Below are 26315 nucleotides of genomic sequence, written 5' to 3'. Positions count from 1 at the left end.
CCCTTGTAGTATCGTGCCCCGTCTTAGTCCCCATCCTACAGTAATGTGCCCATCCTTGTCCCCATCCTAGAGTAATGTGCTCATCCTTGTCCCCATCCTAAAGTAATGTCACCAGCCTTGTCCCCATCTTATCATAATGTGCATATCCTGTAATAATGTGTCCATCTTTGTCCCCATCTTATAGTAATGTTCCCCATGTTTGTCCCCTTGTAGCAATCTCCCTAGACTGTAGTACTGTACCCATCATATAGTTGTCCCATTCTACAGTAATGAACCTATCCTATAGTAATGTCCCTATCCTATAGTAATGTGCCAACCTTGTTACCATCCTATAGTACTGTCCCATCCTATAGTAATCCTATAGTACTGTCCCATTTTATAGTAACGTCCCCATCGTATCATAATGTCCCTATCCCATATTAATGTCCCCAGCCTTCTCCCCATCTTGTTGTAATGTGCCCATCCTTGTCCCCTTGTAGCAATCTCCCTATCCTGTAGTACTGTCCCCATCATATAGTTGTCCATTCTATAGTAATGTGCTCATCCTACAGTAATGTCCCTATCCTATAGTAATGTGCCAACCTTGTCCCAATCCTATAGTACTGTCCCATCCTATAGTAATGTCCCCATCTTATCATAATGTCCCCATCCTATAGTAATGTGTCCATCCTTGTCCCCATCCTATAGTAATGTCCCCAGCCTTATCCCTATCCTATAGTAATGTTTCTCATCCTTGTCCCTTGTAGTAATGTCCCTATCCTTTAGTACTGTGCCAACCATAGTCCCCATCCTATAGTAATGTCCCCAGCTTTGTCCCCATTCTATAGTAATGTCCCCATCCAATAGTAATATGCCCATCCTTGTAATGTCCCCATCCTTTAGTAATGTGCCCACTTTGTCCCTTTTCTATAGACATGTGCCCACCTTGTCCCCATCCTTTAGTTTTGTGTCCACCTTGTCCCTATTCTATAGTCATGTGCCCACCTTGTCCCTATTCTATAGTAATGTCCCCATCCTGTAGTAATGGGTCTGTGGGGGGCAATGGCGGTGGCTGAAAGGGGGCAGTGTCTATAACTTACCGATCGCTCCCCTCAGCTTCCACAGACGCCGGAATGAAGCTGAGGGGGCGGTCACCGGCCCCAGATCCACAGTGATTGGAGAGATCAGTCACAAAGCCGGTCTCTCCAATCAGAGCTGGGGCGGGTGAAACTGAGGTCACCCAGCTCCAGCCAATGATCGGTGTTACAGCTGCACTGATATGGTTGGATTTCAATGTTTCAGCCATTTTCAATGGCTGAAACATTACAGTGGCTGTGATTGGCTAACGAACACCACTCAGCCAATCACAGACTCCGTAGGTCCAGGGAGGAGAAACCACCCCTCCTGAGGTCCCCTCCTCCCCGAATCTAAGGTATTTGCAATGCAAGTGATCGCAGCCACCGGGGCTGCGATCTCGCCAGGATGTACGGGGTACGTCATGGGTCCTTAAGTACCAGGGAGCCATGACGTACCCAGTACATCATAGGTTGCTAAGGGGTTAATGTGCCGTCCTCCACACACACACACACACACACACAAAAACACACCATTCTTCTCACCTGTCCCGCGTTCCCTCCGCTGCCTCATCTCTGCTTCGTGCGGCCCCCAGGCCCGTGCCACTGTTCATTATCGCGGCTGGTGCAGGGGCCGCAGCCCATGTCAGTGATTTATGTCAGATGATTGTTTTGCCGGGACGAGAGCGCAGAGTCCTTGACTGAGCGCAGCGCCGGCAAAACAGTCATCTAACAAAGTGCAGACAGTGGCTGCGGCCCCTGCACCGGCCGCGATAGTGAACAGGGGCACGGGCCTGGGGGCCGCACAAAGGAGCCTGGGGGGCCGCATGTGGCCCACGGGCCATGTATTTGAGACCCTTGCCATAGACTATAATGGGTACTTGTTGTATCTGTTTTACTTACCAGTAATGGGTGTGATCCATTTAAGTGATCAGGGCATCATGAATGCCAACTATGGCCTTGCCGCTACCCTTGACAGTATAAGTGCACATTCATGCCAACATTTTTTTCTTTTTCTCGAACCACTTGATCCGAGGACAAAATCGAACATGTACACTGCCTCAATGGATGACATTGGTCCAAGTACGATCCATTGTTTTGTGGGATCGCAATCGGAACAAAACTATGATTGTCTGCACAAGCCCTTAGGGTGCGACACCATAGTTAAAGATATGGTTACCTGGTTAGGGGCCCACTGAGAAGTTTCGGCCCCCTTGAGCCGAACCAGTAGCTACACCTCTGCCTACATTAATTGCATAGTATTATGTGTTAAAGCTCTCATACTCACCTCTCACATCAGCATTATTCTAGCAATGTCAGCATCAAATGTTAAAGCATTCACATGATATTTTTATGCCACATGAGTGCTGTAGCCAACCAGCGGCCACTTATGGCCTGTTTTTCCTCAAACTTCCATTGAACATTCAAGTTTTGCTTAACCCCTTAACGACCGCGGGCCGTAAAATTACGTCCTAAATGACATAATCTTACTGCCCGCGGTCCTCCGGCGGCAGCATGCCGCGATCGGCACACATCTCAGCTGATTTTCACAGCTGAGATGTGTGCCTGCTAGGCACGAGCAGAATCGTTATCTGCTCGTGCCGATTAACCCCTTATAATGGCGCTGTCAATACATGACAGCGCCATTATAAGCGCAATCGCGGTAAAGTTTTACTTACCGCCGAAACCGGAAGTCACGTGACGCGATCACGTGACTCCCGATAGTTGTCATGGTAGTACAGGGTCATGTGATGACTCCTGTACTACACATGAATTGGTTTCACTTTCGCTGTGCCCGGGGCACAGCAAAAGAGAAAGACAGCGTATCTGCTGTTTACAGCCTTCCAGCTGTGATCAGCAGATACTGCAGAGCGATCGGAATGCTGATCGCAATAGCCCCCTAGGGGGACTAGTAAAATAAAAAAAAAAAGTAAAAAAATAAGTTTTAAAAAATTAAAAAAAAACAAAAAAACCTAAAAGTTCAAATCACCCCCCATTCGCCCCATTGAAAATTAAAGGGTTAAAAAAATAAAAAATATACACACATTTGGTATCGCCGCGTTCAGAAACGCCCGATCTATCAAAATATAAAATCAATTAATCTGATCAGTAAACGGCGTAGCGGCAAAAAAATTCCAAACGCCAAAACGACGTTTTTTTGTCGCCACAACTTTTGCGCAAAATGCAATAAGAGGCGATCAAAACGTAGCATCTGCGCAAAAATGGTACCGTTAAAAACGTCAGCTCGAGACGCAAAAAATAAGCCGTCATTGAGCCTAAGATCCCGAAAAATGAGAACGCTACGGGTCACGGAATATGGCGTAAAACGTGCGCCACTTTTTTCGGACAAACTTCCGATTTTTTTTTAACCCCTTATATAAAAGTAAACCTATACATGTTTGGTGTCTACGAACTCGCACTGACCTGAGGCATCACACCCACACATCAGTTTTACCATATAGTGAACACAGTGAATAAAATATCTCAAAAACTATAGTGCTATCGCACTTTTTTTGCAATTTTTCAGCATTTGGAATTTTTTTGCCATTTTCTAGTACACAATATGGTAAAACTGATGGTTTCATTTAAAAGTACAGCTCGTTCCGCAAAAAATGAGCCCTCACATGACCATATTGACTGAAAAATAAAAAAGTTACGTCTCTCAGAAAAAGAATGGCGAAAAAAAAAAACGGAAAGCGAAAAATCGGCCGGTCGTGAAAGGGTTAAGGAAAATGTTAGTACAGCACTTACCATGGATGAAATTCAGAAAGTCAATGGAAGTGTGATAGAAGCAGCCCATAAGGGACAGTTGGTTAACTACAGCCCTAATGTGGCATAACAAAGTGCTAGGAATCCCGTAGCTGAATAATCTAGAAGAACAGCAGTGCAGGTGTTGAGTATAAGGTTCAATTTTAAACCGTGAACTACAGCATATGATAAAAAATTGTTTAAGTAGTGAACAACCCCTTTAATAATCAAATATGGTGGCATGCAGAAGCCAACAAGAATGTTTCTAGTAAGTCTTGGAATATTAAACAGATAATAATAAAAAAATAGTAATAATATTATAATTGGTATTATTAATTTACAAGTGTCAGTAATGATTACTTGTTACACTTCCGCTTCTTTTCCCCCTTAGTGTGATTTTGAGTATGTATATATGTAATGTTACATTAATTACATGATGTAGTTTGAATCTTATAAGCAAAAAAGTTGTAAAATTGCAATGTCAGAATTTAAATTATTACTGCCTGATCAATATAATTATTGCTGGTTATAATACTATTAAATATATGCTTCACACATTGTAGTAATCCATAATATATAATGAAATCACACATTTCTTATAGTAACACTTTATTTTCACGCTGTAACTGTTTTAAATCTATGAAGCTGTAGTTAGGTAAGCATTTTATTCCACTTGATGGCAGCATAGTGCAGTGCAAGTATGTGAAAAACTGCAAAACACAGAAAAAGAGCGTATTTTAATTTGCACAGTTCGGCTATTAGTCTTTCAAAAAGTTATAGCACACAAAATATAAAACATACAGTAATAGTAGAGAAAATGTTATATATATAATTTTATATATATATATATATATATATATATATATATTTATATATATATATATACAGTTGAAACCAAAAGTTTGCATACACTATCAAAAAAGACACATATGCATGTTCTTCTCACTATCTGACATGACATCAGAATAAATCTTTCCCATTTTACGTCAATTAGGAACCGAAATTATTTATATTTGCCAAATACCAGAATAATGAGAGAGAGAGAGAGAGAGAGAGAGAGAGAATGTTTTAATGCATTTTTATTACTCTCTGCAATGTCAAAAGTTTACATACATTTCATTAGTAGTGGTACCATTGCCCTTAAACTTTATGACTTGGGTCAAATATTTTGGATATCCTTCCACAAGCTTCTCACAAGAGTTGGTAGGAATTTTGGCCCATTCTTCCTGACAGAACTGGTGTAACTGAGCCATGTTTGTAGGTTGCCTTGCTCGCACCTGCCTTTTCAGCTTTGTCCATACATTTTCAATAGGATTGAGATCAGGGCTTTATAATGGCCACTCCAAAACATTGACTTTGTTATCCTTTAGCCACTTTGTAACCAGTGTTTGTATGTGCGATCTGACTGTGTGTGTGATCCGATGTTTGTGTGTGAGATCTGATTGTGTGTGTGTGTGTGTGTGAGCTGATGAGTGCGGGTGTGTGATCACTGCAGGTCCTGCCGCTCAGTGTTGGGTGAGTGTAATTGCAGGTTGCCGCTGTGTATAATGAAGTGTCCTGTAGTATCTGTAACTTTTTTAGCTGCACGGAGACTCCATTATTGATCCGGGACTAGGGCTTATTTTCAGGGGAGGGATTATATTTAAGCCTTTCTCCGAAAATGCTGAAAATCCCTGCTAGGACTTATTTTTGGGGGACGTCTTATTTTTTGAAAAACACGGTATATATAGTACAGATCAAAAGTTTGGACACACCTTCTCATCTTTAGAACAACTATTAAGAGGATACTTTGTGCAGCAGGCCTTCATGGTGAAATAGCTGCTAGGAAACCACTGCTAAGGACAAGCAACAAGCAGAAGAGACTTGTTTGGGCTAAAGAACACAAGGAATGGACATTAGACCAGTGGAAATCTGTGCTTTGATCTGATGAGTCGAAATTTGAGATCTTTGGATCCAGCCACCGTGTTTTTGTAGAAAAGGTGAACGGATGGACTCTACATGACTGGTTCCCACCGTGAAGCCTAGAGGAGGAGGTGTGACAGTGTAGGGATGCTTTGCTGGTGACACTGTTGGGGATTTATTAAAAATTGAAGGCATACTAAACCAGCATGACTACCACAGCATCTTGCAGCAGCATGCTATTCCATCCCGTCTGCAGTTAGTTGGACCATCATTTATTTTTCAACAGGACAATGACCCCAAACACACCTCCAGGCTGTGTAAGTGCTATTTGACTAAGAAGGAGAGTGGTAGGATGCTACACCAGATGACCTGACCTCCACAGTCACCAGACCTGATCCCAATCGAGATGGTTTGGGGTGAGCTGGACCTCAGAGTGAAGGCAAAAGGGCCAACAAGTGCTAAGCATCTCTGGGAACTCCTTCAAGACTGTTGGAAGACCATTTCCGGTGACTACCTCTTGAAGCTCATCAAGAGAATGCCAAGAGTGTGCAAAGCAGTAATCAAAGCAAAAGGTAGCTGCTTTGAAGAACCTAGAATATAAGACATATTTTCAGTTGTTTCACACTTTTTTAAGTATTTCATCCCATATGTTTTCATTCATAGTTTTGATGTCAATTTATAGTCATGAAAATAAAGGAAACTCTTTGAATGAGAAGGTGTGTCCAAACTTTTGGTCTGTACTGTGTATATCTATCTATCTATCTATCTATATATATATATATATAGATAGATAGATAGATAGATATACTGTATATATGCACACACGTCCATGGGGAGTATAGACTCAGCTGTCACACCTATGCCCTTCTGGTGAGGGTAAAATAGCACATGGTAAGTGAATGTAAACCTCTGACACTCTCTTAATTGTACTGTCATAAAATATTTGTCCACCTTTGACATTTGAATATTCTATTACACATGACAGTATACTTGACTTTCAAATTCGCTAATGTAAATTTAAATTCATTTTCTAACCAGCTTAACCTATTTATTATATATTTTTTTCTAAAAAATATCAAGTTTTCATGCAAGAGGAGTAATATAGATCCTTTGTGTAAAACCCTGTATTAGCAGCAAACACATTACCTCATTTACAGATGTTAATGCTGGTTTTCCTAGGTCAGCATTCAGCTTTGTAAAACATATAAGGCTCAGTACAATGTGTCTTATGACTGTTAACAATTGTTACATTTTTGATAATTCTGTAAGGAAATCTTAATACAACACATTAAACTAATATTTCCATAAGCTGCCCTGCTACAGAGAAAAGCTCAACAGATATCTAAATAGGATCACACTGGGCATTTCATCTGTAGTTTTCTCACTTTTTTGATATATGCCTCCTACATCTGTGTGGGCTTACTGTAATAATAAACCTACCTGACTTCCTAAAGTAAATACTTTTCAACTAAGTGATCCATTCAATAACATTGTGTCAGCTCATATTATGCTCTGCTTTGGTCATTTAAGCTGCTGGCAATGAACTATGAACTGACACATGCAGTTCAGACTGTTAAAATAATTTTCATTTTGAAGAAATAGAAGCTGTTAGCAGAGCGTCGCACAATATAAGCTAGCAATCTATAAAATGGTCAGTACTACATTTGGTCTTTATTATGGATGTTAACATTAAAGGTCTGTTCTGGTCAAAAATTAAGTAACTTGTTTTTTCTAATGCTATATATATTTGCTCTGATCGATCATTTAGCTCTTTGTGTCACTGTCACAATCTGTTATTTCAAAACAGTCAGACTAGGTACTAACTACTCCTCTTAACAGGCTACCTACATTTAACACCGACAGGCAGACTGTGCCAAATACAGTCCCTGACAGAAGTTCTGTCGCTTATCCATGTTATGTAAAAAAAGCTTATAATCTGACTTTAAATTCATCCATTGGTTTCAAAAATTACTCTTTTGAAAGTTGAAACCCTCCCAAATTTGATTGAGGTTATGAAAATAAAGTTGCTACAAAGCTGAAATATTGATCATCTAATGAACACAGAAAGATCATATTTTTTCAAGACAACAGTTTTGTCACCCACAGAAAGTAATGTGAAATTCAAACAAATAATTAACTTCTAATACAAAGATATGTTGCATAACATTGGTGAATGAAGTTGTGGTGCTATTATAATCATATTTAATATTTTGTGTTACTTCCATGAGCTTGAAGGACTGCATCCATGCGGTTCAACAATTATTCACACAAATTATTGATGAAGTCATCAGGAATAGAAAAGAATGCAGTCTTACATGCCTCCCAGAGTTCATCTAGATTCTTTGGTTTTGTCTTCCAAGCTTCCTCTTTCATCCTACCCCAAACACGCTCAATGATGTTTATGTCTGGTGACTGGGCTGGCCAGTCCTAGAGAACCTTGACCTTCTTTGCCAGGAGGAACTTTATTGTAGAGATGGATGTATGAGATGGAGTACCATCCTGCTGCACAATTTAACCCCTTTTATGATAGGGAATACAAGAGGTAGCTAATACTTCTTGAAATTTTAGGCTATTGATATTTCTTTCCACCTTGCAAATGTTTCACACACCCCATACTGAATGTAATCCCAGACCATGATCTTTCCACCACCAAACCTAACTGTTTTCTGGGTGTATTTTGGATCCATACGGGCTCCACTAGGTCTCCTGCAGTATTTGCAGCGGCTGTGGTGTAATTCAACTGAAGATTCATCAGAGAAATCCACCTTCTGCCACTTTTCCAGCGTCCATCTGTTTAGAAGGCTGTCGGACTTGGCAAATTCCACACGATTTTTTAATTGCCTTTTGTTTAGTGCTGGCTTCTGGGCACTGATTCAACCATGGAGGCCATTTCAAGACAGAATCCTACAAACTGTTCTATTTGAGACAGGGACTTGAGGTGACCAGGCCTTTTGGAGCTCTGCTGCAATGGAAGAGGGGTTGGCTTTGGATTCTCTAACCCAACAAGTGTTCCTCCTGAGCAGTTGTCTTGCGGGGTTTGCCGGACCTGGGCTTGTCAAAAACATCTCCAGTCTCTTCAAATCCTTTAATTTTTTGTACTTAACGCTGAGATACATTAAAGGTGTCAGCTACCACTGCTGTGGATCTGGTCTTCAGCCTCTTGCTAATCAATGCTTTGGTCGCAGGGTGGATTTTGGCATGTTGTCAGATGTAAAATTGCAGTTCAACTGAAAGTCTGGGGAGCTGGGTTTCATTATACACACCCACTAATTAACCGATCATTTATTGAGCAAATGTGAGGATGTAAACTAGGATTGGGTGCATTATATGACAAGGCGACAAAACGTTTCTCTTGCCAAAATCTGACCTTTCTGTGTTCATTAAATGATCAATATTTCAACTTTGTAGCAACGTTATTTTCATAACTAAACTAAATTGGGGAGGGTTTCAGCTTTCAAAAGAGTAATTTATGAAACCAATGGATGAAATTAAAGTCAGGTTATAAGCTTTTATTTACATAACATGGATAAACGACAGAACTTCTGTCAGGGTCAGGGAGTGTAGGCCCCAACGTTGTGTCTGAAAAATAGGTGCTGATAAGTGTTACACCTCGTAGCTCTCCTGTGGCAAGGAATGAGGCAGTCTCCTTGCCTGCCACGAGCGCTCCTGCTCATCAGCGCCGAAGGTCTGCCAGACTGCGCAGAGTGCAGGAGAAACCTCCTCAGAGAGGCAGCACAACAGTGACACCTAGTGGTACTCCTGTTGCAAGAAATGAGGCGGTCTCCCATTCCTTGCCTGCCGCGGCTCCTCCTGCTCAGCAGCCCTGAAGGTCTGTGAGGTTGCGCAATGTGCAGAGGTTTTCTGCTCAGGGAAGCAGTGAGACTCCCGTTATCTCTACACATTGTGAGACCGAGGATCCCGCCTCTATTTCCCAGAGGCAGGAGGGTGAGCATGTGCAATGCTTGGTGGGTCCTGATTCGCCCACTCACGTCACACGGCTTGATGACGAGGCTGGTGACCTGGTGAATCCTGACTGGCCAGGCTGGGACGTCGTGGATCCTGATTGGGTCAAGTCCGTCATCTCCGCCTCGCGCCCGCCCTTGGCTGGAGCGACACCTCCTTAAAAGCGCCTCCTGCCATCATGGCGGCGCGCGACCGTCCTTCTATGTTTGGATGTCTGGCAGCGTGCTGCCACGCCACTGCTCAGGCATTATCGTCTTCCGTGGGCTTGGCCCTTGCTGCTTAGGCAGCACCTGGTTTGCAGGCCATGTCCCTGCCTTGCTGCTCCGGCAGTAGCTCCTTCGACAGGCCGTGTTCCTGTTCCAGGTGAGCTCCTCGAGTCTCCACCGGACTCACCTGGTTATTGAAAGCACACGTGCGTGGGCACCTCTGTGCTACCCTCGTGCCATATTCTCGTGATTTCCACTGGCACACGTGCGTGGGCACCTCTGTGCTTCCCCGTGCAACAGGTACACCGAGCCGTGTGATCCCTGCCATTCAACCCTCACGGGTTAGGGCAGACCGGTGTGCGTAGATCGTCTGTGACATTCCAGACGATCGCTAGCAGCAACCCGCTCACTCTTCACCCACCATAGCAGCGGTCCCTTACACCGCACAGTGGACCTTGACCGGCGGAAGCTGTCCATTCCCCATCTTGGCACGCTTCCCCGGGTCCCCCTTGTAACATTACGGTCACGCCAAAGGTCTGGCTATGGCTGAAGAGCAGCAGCAGTTGCTGCGTTATGTGCAGCAGTTGGAATCACGATCGGCAGCAGTGGAGCAGTCTTCCTCCGACAAGACTACTCTGACGACAGTCGCCACCCAGTCGGCTACCCAGGCTGTGCTATTGGGCGGAAGGTCTCCTCGCCTTGCGCTTCCAGAGCGCTTTAGCGGGGACAGCTCCGAGTGCCGTGGCTTTATAAACCAGGTCACCACCTACTTAGAGCTGTCCGCAACTCTTTACGCTACCGAGAAGGCGAAGGTAGCCTTCGTCCTGTCCCTGCTCACAGGGAGAGCGCTGAAGTGGTCCACGCCGTTGTGGGAGCGCGGAGATCGGGTGGTGAATAACTTAGCAGCCTATCTTGGGGCCATGAGAATGGTGTTCCTCGGGCCTCAAGTCACCCACGACTCCGCGCTGCGCCTCCTACGACTTCGGCAAGGGTCCGCTTCAGTCGGGGACTTTGCCATACATTTTAGGACACTTGCCGCAGAGCTGGACTGGCCGGATAAGGTCCTTGTCCCTGTGTTCTGGGAGGGCCTGGCAGGGTTCGTCAAAGACGCACTGGCCACGCGTGAGGTGCCTGCTACTTTAGAGTCCTTGATTGTGGTTGCCTCTCGCATAGACATCCGCCAGGCGGAGCGGAGGCTCGAGGTCTCTTCAGCACCCACGTCCTCACGGCCTAAAAAGCGTCTGGCTCCCGTCTTCCACCAGACAGGTCTCCCAGCCAGCTCTGTAGGCGACTCCGTGGAGTCAATGGAGGTGTCCAAAGCGGTCTCCTCTACCCCAGGTTCTCGGTCTGGTGTCATCTGCTTTTCCTGTGGGCAGAGGGGACACATAGCTACCCGATGTCCCAAACCGTCGGGAAAAGACAGCGTCTAGTTTCCATCAGAGGGGGGTTCCTAGACGCTGCTTCTCCCTCTAGGTTGACTATCAGCGCCCAGTTGCAGTTTGGCACTACTCTCTTCTCTGCTCTGGCCTGCCTGGACTCAGGCGCTGATGGCAATTTCATTTCGACCTCCCTGGCAACCCGATACTCAGTTCCCCTGGTTCTCTTGCCCAAGCCACTCAGGGTTCGGGTAGTCAACGGGTCCCTACTAGTCGATTCCATCACCCAGATCACCATCCCTCTCAGGATGGAAGTACCACCAGGACACCATGAGCAGGTGTCCTTCCTAGTGCTTCCAGGGGGGACGGATGAGATCCTACTGGGCCTCCCCTGGTTGAGACAGCATGCTCCTATACTCAACTGGGCAACAGGGGAGATCTCATCATGGGCAGGATCCTGTAGGGAGCACCTCGTGACTACCGAACCACCCGCTACCATTAGGTCGGTTGGGTCCTCAGGGAATACAGGGGAGCCAGGTTTACCGACACCTTATGAGGCCTACAGGGACGTCTTCTCCAAGAGGGCCGCAGATACCCTTCCTCCCCACCGGCCATACGATTGCCGAATAGACCTGAAGCCAGGCTCCGAGCCCCCTAGGGGCAGAGTGTATCCCCTCTCTGCTCCAGAGACGGAGGCTATGTCCAAATATATTCAGGACAGCCTGGCAAAAGGGTTCATTCGCAAGTCTATTTCACCGGCCGGTGCGGGGTTCTTCTTCGTGCAAAAGAAGGGAGGGGATATACGCCCCTGTATCGATTACAGGGGATTAAATGCAATCACGATCAAAAACAAATACCCTTTGCCCCTCATTACGGAGTTATTTGATCGATTCCGTGGGGCAAAGATCTTCACGAAGCTGGATCTACGCGGGGCGTATAATCTAGTGCGAGTCCGAGAGGGCGATGAGTGGAAGACCGCCTTCAACACCAGGGACGGTCACTACGAGTATCTTGTAATGCCCTTCGGACTCTGCAATGCCCCCGCCGTATTTCAAGACTTTGTGAATGATGTTTTCCGGGATTTGTATCTTTCCGTGGTTGCATACCTGGATGATATCCTTATCTTCTCCCCCGATCTTGCCACCCATCGGAGGGATGTCATCCGAGTACTTAAGAGGCTCCGCGCCCATTCGTTATATGCTAAGCTAGAAAAGTGCGTTTTTGAACATGAATCCTTGCCGTTCCTGGGGTATATCGTGTCCAGTCAGGGGTTAGCAATGGATCCGGGGAAGTTGGAGACAGTGATGAAATGGCCTGAGCCCCGCTCGCTGAAAGCGATCCAGCGATTCTTGGGGTTTATCAATTATTATCTCCAGTTCATTCCCAACTTCTCGACGGTGGCAGCACCCATCATTGCCCTTACCCGCAAGGGCGCTAATCCCAAAGCATGGACACGGGAAACGGTAGAGGCATTTCACACTCTCAAAACTTACTTCTCCAGAGCTCCCATCCTTCATCGTCCAGACATCTCCAAACCCTTCCTACTAGAGGTAGACGCCTCTTCGGTCGGTGCTGGTGCAGTCCTGTACCAGAAAGACGAACGAGGAAGGAAGCATCCATGTTTCTTTTTCTCCAAAACCTTTTCTCCGGCCGAGAGGAACTACTCCATAGGGGATAGGGAGTTACTGGCGATGAAACTAGCATTCCAGGAATGGCGGCATCTCCTGGAGGGTGCGAAGCATCCATTTGAAGTATTTTCCGACCATAAAAATCTCACATACCTCCAGACAGCACAACGCCTGAACCCAAGGCAGGCCCGTTGGTCCTTGTTCTTCTCCCGGTTCCGCTTTATTATCCGCCACCTGGCCGGTGAGAAAAACGTACGGGCCGATGCCTTGTCACGTTGTATGGTTGTGTTGGAGGAGGACGAGGAGGAGCCTCGTCTTATACTACCCCCGGACAGCTTGAGGATGGTTACTCCCACTTCTTTGGACCAGGTGCCACCTGGCAAGACCCTCGTTCCCCCTGAATTACGGAATGAGGTGCTATCGTGGGCCCATGCCTCCAAGGTCGGGGGTCACTTTGGGGTCAAAAGGACCAGAGACCTTGTGACCAGGCACTATTGGTGGCCGAGACTACCCCAGGACATACAGGAGTATGTGGGAGCCTGTATGTCGTGTGCACGGAATAAGCCGTCCCGGCAGAGACCGGCAGGTCTTCTTCACCCACTGCCAGTGCCGGATCGTCCCTGGGAAGTGGTGGGAATGGACTTCCTGGGAAATCTGCCCAAGTCAGCAGGCCACAAGGTCGTATGGGTGATCACGGATCACTTCTCTAAAATGGTCCACTTGGTGCCTCTCCCACGACTCCCGAAGTCACGTGCTCTCGCCACCTTATTCATTAGGCATGTATTTAGGCTGCATGGCATGCCTGACAGAGTGGTGAGCGACCGGGGTCCCCAGTTCGCGTCTCGCTTCTGGAGAGAGCTCTGTAAGCTCCTGCAGATAGAGCTGAACATCTCCTCCGCATACCATCCCGAAACCAATGGACTGGTGGAGAGGACCAATCAGACCTTGGTAACTTACCTCCGCCATTTTATCTCCGTGCACCACGACAACTGGGCTAACCTCCTTCCTTGGGCCGAATTTGCCATTAATAATTCGGTCCATGAATCCTCTGGCCAGACTCCGTTCCTGCTCAATAACGGACAACATCCCAGAATCCCGGTTCCGATGCCCATTACGTCACCCGATCCTAGAGTGGAGGATTGGGCGACCGAGGCCCGGGAGATCTGGGATAACACCCAAGAGGCCCTTAAGAGGGCTAAAGACCGGATGGTGACAACAGCTGATGTGCGCCGCCGCCCGGCACCATCCTTCGCCCCTGGTGACCTAGTGTGGCTGTCCTCTAAGAATGTTAACCTACGGGTACAGGCAGCCAAGTTCGCCCCTAGGTACCTGGGTCCGTTTAAAGTACTAGAGCAGGTAAACCCGGTGGCATACCGACTCCAGCTCCCTCCACGCTGGGCTATAGCCAACACCTTTCACGTGTCCCTCCTGAAACCCGTACGACTTAATAAGTTCTCGGGGTCCCTGACGCCTCAAACCGACTCTCCGTCCGATGACCCTGAGGTGGCGAAGATTGTGGAGACAAAAGTCATACGGGGCAGGAGGTACTACCTCGTGGAGTGGGTCGGCCGTGGCCCGGAGCATAGATCCTGGGAATTGGAGGATCATATCCACGCCCCGGGTTTGATAGCGGCCTTCGAGCACGGGCAGGGGGGGGGGGCCTAGACGGGGGGGTAATGTTACACCTCGTGGCTCTCCTGTGGCAAGGAATGAGGCAGTCTCCTTGCCTGCCACGAGCGCTCCTGCTCAGCAGCGCCGAAGGTCTGCCAGACTGCGCAGAGTGCAGGAGAAACCTCCTCAGAGAGGCAGCACAACAGTGACACCTAGTGGTACTCCTGTTGCAAGAAATGAGGCGGTCTCCCATTCCTTGCCTGCCGCGGCTCCTCCTGCTCAGCAGCCCCGAAGGTCTGTGAGGTTGCGCAATGTGCAGAGGTTTTCTGCTCAGGGACCGAGGATCCCACCTCTATTTCCCAGAGGCAGGAGGGTGAGCATGTGCAATGCTTGGTGGGTCCTGATTCGCCCACTCACGTCACATGGCTTGATGATGAGGCTGGTGATGTGGTGAATCCTGACTGGCCAGGCTGGGACGTCGTGGATCCTGATTGGGTCAAGTCCGTCATCTCCGCCTCGCGCCCGCCCTTGGCTGGAGCGACACCTCCTTAAAAGCCCCTCCTGCCATCATGGCGGCGCGCGACCGTCCTTCTATGTTTGGATGTCTGGCAGCGGGCTGCCACGCCACTGCTCAGGCATTATCGTCTTCCATGGGCTTGGCCCTTGCTGCTTAGGCAGCACCTGGTTTGCAGGCCGTGTCCCTGCCTTGCTGCTCCGGCAGTAGCTCCTTCGACAGGCCGTGTTCCTGTTCCAGGTGAGCTCCTCGAGTCTCCACCGGACTCACCTGGTTATTGAAAGCACACGTGCGTGGGCACCTCTGTGCTACCCTCGTGCCATATTCTCGTGATTTCCACTGGCACACGTGCGTGGGCACCTCTGTGCTTCCCCGTGCAACAGGTACAACCGAGCCGTGTGATCCCTGCCATACAACCCTCACGGGTTAGGGCAGACCGGTGTGCGTAGATCGTCTGTGACATTCCAGACGATCGCTAGCAGCAACCCGCTCACTCTTCACCCACCATAGCAGCGGTCCCTTACACCGCACAGTAGACCTTGACCGGCGGAAGCTGTCCATTCCCCATCTTGGCACGCTTCCCCGGGTCCCCCTCGTAACAGATAAGTGTAGGAAAATAGTAGTCAAAAGCATGATTGAATCCAAATGTGAAGTCTTGGGAAGTTGAATCACCATCAAAGAGATTATTGTTATTATTATTATTATTATTTATTATTAGAGCACCATTTATTCCATGGTGCTTTACATGGGAAAGGGGTCTAGATAATAGGGACAAGTACAAAAATCAGAAACAATACAAGTTACAGACAGGTACAGGAGGAGAAAGGACCGTGCCCTTGAGGGCTCACAGTCTACAAGTCTACAAGGGATGGGTGAGGATACAGTAGGTGAGCGTAGAGCTCGTCATGCGGCGCTATATCAGACTGAGGGCTACAGCAGGTTGTAGGCTTGTCAGAAGAGGTGGGTCTTCAGGTTCCTTTTGAAGCTTGTCAAGGTAGGCGAGAGTCTGATATGTTCTGGCAGAGCATTCCAGAGTATGGAGGAGGCACGGGAGAAATCTTAGATGCGATGGTGGGAAAATGAGATGAGAGGGGAGTAGAGAAGGAGATCTTGTAAGGATCGAAGGTTGCGTGCAAGTAAGTACTGGGAGCCAGTGAAGGGACTGGCAGAGAGCCGAGATCGGGGAGTAGTAGGGGGACAGGTGCATTAGTTGGGCAGCATAGTTTAGAATAGATTGTAGGGATGCAAGACTATTAGAAAGGCGGCCACAGAGCTGGAAGTTGCAATAATCCAGGTGGTAAATAACATGGGCATGTACTAGGGTTTTTGCAGCTTCTTGGGAAAGGAATGTACGATTTCGGGAAATATTTTTGAGTTGGAGACGGCAGGAGGTGAATAGGGCTTGGATGGGATGTGTGGCTTGAAAGAGAGATCAGAGTGCAGAGTTACTCCCAGGCAGAAAGTACATGGGACTGGGGAAAGAGATAAATCAGAATCATTTTTCATAGAGGAATAAGGCAGAAAGGCAGAAAAAGGATGAAAACATCAAAGGTTTGGATCAGAACACAGGACATCAATCTAAAAACTCCACCAAGAAGTATCCAAAAAGTATACACTAGCTTTTACATAACACAATATATAGTGAATGTTACAGACCTATGAAAAGCATTTGACCACCCAACCTGTCTTCCAATTAACCGTCTGATTTTCTATTGTTTGGTCAACCAGACCACCAAATTCACCCTAAAAGTGGCGTCACACACTACGACATATCGGGCGATATGTCGTTGCGGTCACGGATTCTGTGACGCACATCCGGCATCGTTAGACATATCGTAGCGTGTGACAGCTACGAACGACTGTGAACAAGCAAAAATACTCAACTTATCGATGCTCATTGACACGTCGTTCATTTTCAAAATGTCGGTCCTCCTTCTGTGCTCTGGTTGTTCATTGTTCCCGAGGCAGCACACATCATTCCTTGTGACATCCTGGGAACAACGAACACAGCTTACCTGCATCCCACCGGCAATGAGGAAGGAAGGAGGTGGGCGGGATGTTACGTCCCGCTCAACTCCACCCCTCCGCTTCTATTGGCCGGCCGCTGCGTGACGTCGCTGTGATGCCGAACGTCCCTCCCCCTTCAGGAAGAGGATGATCGTCGCCCACAGCGACATTGTCCGGATGGTAAATGCGTGTGACGGGGTTAAACGACTTTGAGCGCCACGGACAACTAATTGCCCATGACGCACAAACGACGGGGGTGGATGCGATCGCTCGTGCGATCGCACGATAGATCGTACCGTGTGACGCCGCCCTAACTCTATTAATTGCATTGGCTAGGTGATGCTTGGGGCACTTAGGCTGCTTTCACACCTCCGGTTTTTCCTGTGCGGCACAATCCAGCGCTTTGCAGAATAACCGCAGCCAGGTTTTTTTGCTGCCGGTTGCGTTTTTTTTGCATAGACTTTCATTAGTGCCGGATTGTACCGCATGGGCTTGCGTTCGGTCCGGTTTTTGCCGCATGAGGCAGATTTAGCCTATGCGGCGGCCGGATGGAACGCTGCCTGGCACGTTTTTTTGTCCGGCAAAAAAAAACGCATTACGCCACATCTGGCCATTGTGGCGCGATTTACAATGCATGCCTATGGACGCCACATGCGGCGTCCTGCGGCAAACACCACATCCGGCCGCCGCATGTGTTTTTTTTCCACTGCGCATGCTCAGTAGCATGCTGCAAGGGGCAATAACCGGATGGGCCGCATGTCAAAAACATATGCAAAGGATGCGGTATTGTCGCCGCATCCTTTGCATAGGTTTTAGAGCCGCATTGGCCGGCTCTGCTAAAACTGGAGGTGTGAAAGCAGCCTTAGCTTCCCTGTCAGCTACAATGCAGGGAAAAAAATGCACCTCACAGGTCATTGTCTCAGTTGAGTAAATATGACAGTCACTGTTTTATTTAGCTAATTCATACACCACCATGACTTGTGTTTCCAAATGAACATATCATTGGGGCTCAGTCAGGCTAAATCTATGACATTATGCACACTTAGGGGCACTTTTCACACTACGACATCGCAAGCCGATGCTTGCGATGCCGAGCGCGATAGTCCCCGCCCCCGTCGCAGCTGCGATATCATGGGGATAGCTGCGGTAGCGAACATTATCGCTACGGCAGCTTCACATGCACTTACCTGCCCTGTGACATCACTCTGGCCGGCGACCCGCCTCCTTATTAAGGGGGCGGGTCGTGCGGTGTCATAGCGACGTCACACGGCAGGCGGCCAATAGAAGCGGAGGGGCGGAGATGAGGGGGACGTAAACATCCCGCCCACCTCTGTCCTTCCCAAAGCCGGCGTGAGCCGCAGGATGCAGGTAACGGGATGTTCCTCGCTCCTGCGGCTTCACACACAGCGATGTGTGGTGCTGCAGGAACGAGGAACAACATCGTAACATTGGTCCTTCCGAAATTATGGAAATGACTGACGCTACACCGATGATACGATTTTGATGTTTTTGCGCTCGTAAATCGTATCAAAAAGGATTTACACACTACGATATCGACTGCGACGCCGGATGTGCGTCACTTTCGATTTGACCCCATTGACATCGCAGCTGCGATGTCATAGTGGGCAAAGTGCCCCTTAGACCCTTTTATTTATGCTATCCTGAGGAGCTAGTACTTAACATAAAGGATTTGTTCTGATTGATGACCAAAGAGGGAACATCTACAGCCCAAGTGGTAAATGGTGCAGGGTTTTTTTTTTTTGCAAATCGCAAATCAAATCTCAAAGTGTTCAAATTTTCATGAAATCGCAAAATTTCAGTAAATTTGACTCAAACTTGATCTTCTGCGTATTGATGCTATTATAGCTGGTTGTGTTTCTCTTGGTTGTGTGTTTTGTCTTAGGGGCACTTTGCACACTACGACATGGCACGCCGATGCTTGCGATGCCGAGTACGATAGTCCCCGCTCCCGTCGCAGCTGTGATATCTTGTGATAGCTGCCATAGCGAACATTATCGCTATGGCAGCTTCACATGCACTCACCTGCCCTGCGACGTCGCTCTGGCCGGCGACCCGCCTCCTTATTAAGGGGCGGGTCGTGCGGCGTCATAGCGACATCACACGGCAGGCGGCCAATAGAAACGGAGGGGCGGAGATGAGCAGGACGTAAACATCCCGCCCACCTCTGTCCTTCCACATAGCCGGCGTGAGCCGCAAGACGCAGATAGGAGATGTTCCTCGCTCCTGCGGCTTCACACACAGCGATGTGTACTGCCGCAGGAATGAAGAACAACACCGTAACATCGGTCCTTCCGAAATTATGTAAATGACCGACGCTACACCGATGATACAAATTGGAAGCTTTTGCGCTCGTTAATCGTATCAAAAAGGATTTACACACTACGATATCGACTGCAACGCAAGAAGTGCGTCACTTTCGATTTGACTCCACCAATACCACACCTGTGATGTCGTACTGTGCAAAGTACCCCTTATTGTATACAAGCAATTTAACTGTGTCTTTGACACTTATTTGTATTAGGCACCCCTGATCTAGGAATTCTTCCACATTAATGATATTACATTACATCATTACTCTTATGGACAATATATTGTGCTGATATTAAATGAACGGAATCATTATTGCACAGTAAAGGGCCATTTGCACGCTGCAACATCGCTAATGATATATCGTCGGGGTAACGGTGTTGTGACGCACATCCGGTTTCGTTAGTGACATCGCAGCATGTGACACCTAGGAGCAACCTTGAACTGTCACAAAAGAGTTAAAAATCGTTGGTCTGTAACACGTCGTTCATTTACCAAAAATCGTTGTCTGGTCATTAGCGAGGTTGTTTGTCGTTCCTGCGGCACCACACATCGCTAAATGTGACACCGCAGAAACGATGAACATCTCCTAACATGCATCCACCGGCAATGAGGAAGGAAGGAGGTGGGTGGCATGTTCTGGCCTTTCATCTCCTCCCCTCCTCTGCTATTGGGCGGCCGCTTAGTGATGCCGCAGTGACATCGCTATAACGCCGAACGCAGCTCCCCCTTGAAGGAGGGATTATTCGGCGGTCACAGCGACATCGCTGAAAAGGTATTTGCATATGACGCTGCCGTAGCGATAATGTTCGCTACAGCTGCGATCACCAAATGTTGCACGAACGACGGGGGCGGGTGCTATCGTGCATGACATCGCTAGCTATCGCTGGCGATGTCGCAGCGTGTAAAGCACCCTTTACTATGTATTACATTTTTTTCTATGGGACAGCTGTTGTATATGGTTTTAATTGTTTTTAATTGTTCTGCACATGTCTTCTGAATGTTTTTGGATACAATAAAGCTTTGTTATTTATTTATTATATTGGTGTGCACAATTCCTACTTGCAGAGTTTCTGTATCTTTATTCCCGTACTATATCACTTCTGGCTTTATTGAACATCCACTTTGAAATTGGAATTTGGAAAATACAACATGTGTAAAATATTGTTTGCTTACAAAATACACAATCCTATAGTACAGACTTCGATTGCAAGTATGTTACATCCTCCATACAAAAGACAGAGGTGTGTATAGGTTTTCTGATACCCTGAGAAAGAATTCAATTTTGGTGCCCCCTCCCAAAGTAGTTTCAGTAGTCATCATGTAGATGTCAGTCTTCATCATCATATGCACTCTGCTTACAGTCACGTATTGACAAACTGCTCTTCCTAGTTCTCTCAAGGTTCAGTGAAAAACTGAGAAAAGTAGGAAGGAAAGTTAGTCGTCACAAGTATGAAAATCGCATATAAGTGAAATGGCTATGTACAGCATATCTGAGTCCTGACAGTGAGTATATTACACACTGTTAAGGCCGCTTTAGACGCAGTGACAATCGCTAACGAGATATCGTGGGGTCACGGAATTCATGACGCACATCCGTCCCCGTTAGCGACGCCGTTGCGTGTGACACCTACGAGCAACCGCTAACGATCCGAAAAACGGCAAAAAATTTTGATTGATGACACGTCGTTCCTTTCCCAAATATCGTTGCTCATTTTGGATGCAGGTTGTTCGTAGTTCCGCAGGCAGCACACATCGCTACGTGTGACACCCCGGGAACGACGAACAATTCTGCCGGCTATTCTATCGGCTGCTCTCCGCCCCTCTGCTTCTATTAGTGGCCCACTGTGTGACGTTGCTGCGACGCCGCATGAACCTCCCCCTTAAAAAAAGAGTTTGTTCGCTGGCCACAACGACGTCATTAGGAAAGAATGTGCGTGTGACGCGTACTAGCGATATTGTTCGCCACGGGAAGCGATTTGCCTGTGATGCACGCACAACGAGGGCGGGTGCGATTGCTAGCGACATTGCTAGCGATGTCGCAGCATGTAAAGCGGCCTTTAAAATTGGACATGTTACAATGCTTAATTTTCTAAGGTATGAATGAATGTCTTCAGTTACTTTAGGTGACTGCAAGCTTCTGAATTCTCACAGAGCATGCCCTGCACACATTTAGTATTCTCCATTGCCAGTGGAAATAATGGATAGTCATGTGAGTGCAAGTATGCAATTTGAATGCTTTTAGCCAGATTCGGACTAGATGTGTCCAGCCTCACTTCTTTTATTTTCATTGAGAGAAGCAGTGCATGACTAGTCGGCATATGAGTGCATATAGGTATGTTCAATATTTGCAGCTTTTTGACCTTACACTCTCACCATCAGCACCAGAAAATCCTGACAGTGTGCAGTGCACAAACTGTAATAATTCAGAAGTCTGCAATCACCTAGAATGATTGCAGACTCATCACAAATTTGGACATTCCATTTAGTGCTTCTAACATAAATAAGAAAAATTGTAACCCTTAACTTGTCAGATGGCACAACACTTTATTAACATAGGCATGTATCATGTAATCTTACTTGTCAGATGGCACAACACTTTATTCACATAAATCTTACAAGTTACGGATTGTTACATGTGTACAGGATCAGATCTAATAAAAGCCCAGGAATACATCATTAGGTCCATGATCAGTAAAGAAGCACAGCATCAGAATCATCATTGGTACAAAAATACCTCATCATAACAACCAGCAGTACAAAAATACATCCATATAACCCTCATCAGTATAGAAACACAGCATCAAAACCCTCATCGATACAGGAATACATCACCAGAAACACCATCAGTATATGGTACATCAATTGTACTGTCAGGTCAGACCCATATACATTTGTATCACTTGAATCTACGACTTCCAGTACATACTTAACAATGGTAAGGAGATAGTGGGAGTTAAGAATATAATAATAATAATAATTTTTATTTCTAGAACGCCAACATATTCCGCAGTGCTTTACAATTCAGAGGGGACATGTACAGACAATATGAGACAATACAAATAACAAAATTCAGATACCAAGAGGAGCTAGTGCCCTGCTCAAAAGCTTACAGTCCATGAGTGAATAGGGAGGCACAAAATGAATGGGGGAAAGAAAAGCTTGTCATATATGGTCCAGCCATCGATTTAATAGGGGATTCAAAACCAGCTGCGTGGATCGGTCACCAGCCAGAATTTATACAGGTACAGAGTGTAAAAAAATACATGAAGAAGTTGTTGTTATCAGTCACCTTTAAACTGTAGACCATACAGAAACCACGGTACTGATGAGATGTATTCATTGTCACAAATAAACAATTACATCCAAGTACATGATAGATGATGTTGTCTCTAATTGGAGTCATCTTCTTTCTTTTCTTCATTTTGTCCAGACGCTAAAATGACTTTTCACAGCTACAGCTCCTCTCTGCAGACTTCTTTCTTACCCGTGCTCACATTTTGGCATGATACCCTTAACAATAGCAGAATGATTATAATGTTCCTAAATAAAAAATATTTATCCTATGCTGCCCCTGAATAGATTATTGCGCCTCATTGTGTTCATTGCACAAAATATGATGTACACACTGTTCCTCTTATGGTACATATCCTGCACACTGCAATTGGAGTCATCCTCTTTCTTTTCTTCATTTTGTCCAGACGCTAAAATGACTTTTCACAGCTACAGCTCCTCTCTGCAGACTTCTATCTTACCCGTGCTCACATTTTGGCATGATACCCTTAACAATAGCAGAATGATTATAATGTTCCTAAATAAAAAATATTTATCCTATGCTGCCCCTGAATAGATTATTGCCCCTCATTGTGTTCACTGCACAAAATATGATGTACACACTGTTCCTCTTATGGTACATATCCTGCACACTGCAATCTCCCTTCCACACTGAGTCCCCTCTTCCCACTCTCCCCTCCCACTGTCCGCCTGCCCTCTATAAAGCCCAGTCTCTATATTGTGCCCCCTCATCACATTCCCCTTCCCTGACATACTGTCTCCTACTTGCTATGGCCTCAGACTGTCCACCATACTGCCCCCTCTCCATACCACCCCATCACACTACCCAGTCTCTATTCTGTACCTCCTCACCTATCTCCCCTCACTTCTCATACTGTGGCTGCACCCATCTCACCCCCTTGCTGCAAATACTGATTTCAAATTCTCCACCTCTTGCTCCCCATACTGTGTCCTCAAATGTCTTCCCCCCTATTTGCTCCCCATACTGTGTCCGTATAGACTCGCCCTCATGCTCCCCCATACTGTCCATATACATTCATTCACCCTCTTTCTCCCTACTGTTTACACATATTTCTTCCCATTTCCCCCATTTAAAATAAATCTTTGGTGTCTTCAGCTATATTTAAGCACGTACTTCACCAAACTTTTGCCTCATATGCAGCACCATCAGCAGTTTGACCAACTGTTCTGATCACACCGCTGACAACGCTCTGACCCAGGAGTGTTGGCAGTCAGGGCTTCAATTATACTTGTGCTTTAAAGACACAAATGCAATTGATCACTGGGAGCTGCACCTTCTCTGACCCAGCTGTCAGTTTGACAGCTGGGTTAGAGAACAGCCACCTCCCACAATGGGGAGTGACAAAATGTAGCCACCGGTGAGACACCTTTGACACTTTAGACCTTCCCATCAGACCCTGCCTGCCCCCCAAGATATGCTGTTGCAAAAGGTTCCATATTGTAATTGTGTACTTGAGACTTTCTGCTGCCACAATAATAATGCAAAGAAATGCAGAAACAAAGCAACTATGGTTTATAAAAACCGTGTGCTAAAACTCCTCAAAACCTGCTGTTATATTTTCAACTCATAAGCTTACTGTATCATTAGGTCCCACTGGCCACTAGCATGCACATGTGCACCACGAACGTGTATCGTGTGCATACACATTTGTACCACTAACGTACATTGTGTAGTATTGTCCTGCCATTGCAGGCTTTACTTTAAGATTTTCTCCCCTGATGAAGTCTCTTATCATATAGAGAGGGAAACGCGTTGGGAGGGTGTATTTTTTATGTGGGCTAGCATTCCTGACTTGGGTGCTGCCCTTGTAAGGGTGGAAGCAATTGTTGCAGGGGCACGACAGGGGCAGGGAATTTGAATACTGAACAACCCCCCCCCCCCCCAAGGGTCTGGTATGACCTGCTTCTGCCTTGGACAATCCGGTGGAATTTGATCTCATCAGGAGAAATACTGGGTGAGATCTTTCTGGTTATTATTTTCATGCACTGCACTGCACTTTATTATATTGTATTTTAAATTAACGATATTAAAAGTTATATTTTAATTCTAAATCCTTGCTTTCACTTGCACTATCATTAGGAAAACAATTTTTTAAATTATCAAACAGATAAGTGAGTTGTGTTTTCATGTGTATTTTTTTGATAACTTAAAATAACGTGTTTGAATACAACGTTTCTGTACTTTAAAGTGAATATAAGATATAGAATATAAATATATATATTAAAGCTATTTTTCCCTCTTGTAACATTATAATTTAATATATCCTGTACCATTGAAATAGCTATTATTGTCGCCCCTTAAAATCACTCTGGCTCCAGGGCTTTAAACGCCTGCTTATAGGAGTAAGGATGACAGCAGTATGGAGCCCATTTTATATCTTCCTATCAGTTCCTAATACTAGAAAATCCTTAGGGAATATTGCAATCTTGGATTAAGATAAGCTTTTGTTATTACTGATAGAAAAAGCAGCTGTTATTGTAACCTTATTCTAAACTTAAAGATACTGAAGTTAAAATGTAACAATGGAGAGTTTGTAAAAATGTACAAACTATAGAAATGTTACCAAAGTAGATACATATGACGTCACAATGAACTATATTCTGTGTATGTTTGTGTGTGTTTATAAATGTATGTGTGCGTGAATTTGTGTGTGTGTGTGTGTGTGTGTGTTTGTGTAATATATAATTAAACAATATTAATTTCTTATAGCCTGACACAATATAATGTTTCATCATTTAAAGTGTAACCGTCATTTTAATTTTTATTTTATAAATTAATAGTACACATGAAAAAAAAGCAACTTTGTACTATATCTTATCAGACAAATCTGCTTCTTTCTCATTGTGGACTGAACTTTCATTTTCAAAATTCTCAATTCCCAGATAAATCTATTTTCAGTGAACACAGATTTTTATAGTTCTAAAAGCCGAGATTTGAGGACATAAAGTATCAGTACCAACAAATAATTTAGCAAAAGTACAATTTTTTTGGTAATGTATAATACACTTAACACAGATACAAAAACAAACAAAATGAACAGGCATTTTTAGTGCGTTTCAAAGATGTTTAAAAAAGACGTTTAAAAAAACAAAGCATCTTTATTTAAAACATGACACACAAAACAGACCCAAAAAATGAAGGGTCAAAAATGTGATAAAAACACAAAGTCGAAAACGCACACAAAAACCCAATGAAAAGGAATGAAGAAAGAAAAAAGCAATCTGAGGTGTAAAATTCTGCAGAAGCAAAAACTCAACAAACACTAATAGTGAGAATGTAAACTAAAGCTGGTGTCACACACAGCGACAACGACAACGACGTCGCTGCTACGTCACCATTTTCTGTGACGTTGCAGCGACGTCCCGTCGCTGTCGCTGTGTGTGACATCCAGTAACGACCTGGCCCCTGCTGTGAGGTCGCCGGTCGTTGCTGAATGTCCAGCTTCATTTTTTGGTCGTCACTCTCCCGCTGTGACACACACATCGCTGTGTGTGACAGCGAGAGAGCGACGAAATGAAGCGAGCAGGAGCCGGCACTGGCAGCTGCGGTAAGCTGTAACCAGCGTAAACATCGGGTAACCAAGGAAAGACCTTTCCCTGGTTACCCGATGTTTACGCTGGTTACCAGCCTCCGCTCTTGCTGCCAGTGCCGGCTCCTGCACTGT

This window comes from Anomaloglossus baeobatrachus, chromosome 4 (genome assembly GCF_048569485.1).
Source record: "Anomaloglossus baeobatrachus isolate aAnoBae1 chromosome 4, aAnoBae1.hap1, whole genome shotgun sequence".
Classification (NCBI taxonomy): Eukaryota; Metazoa; Chordata; class Amphibia; order Anura; family Aromobatidae; genus Anomaloglossus; species Anomaloglossus baeobatrachus.
Note: the sequence above shows the minus strand (reverse complement) of the source record.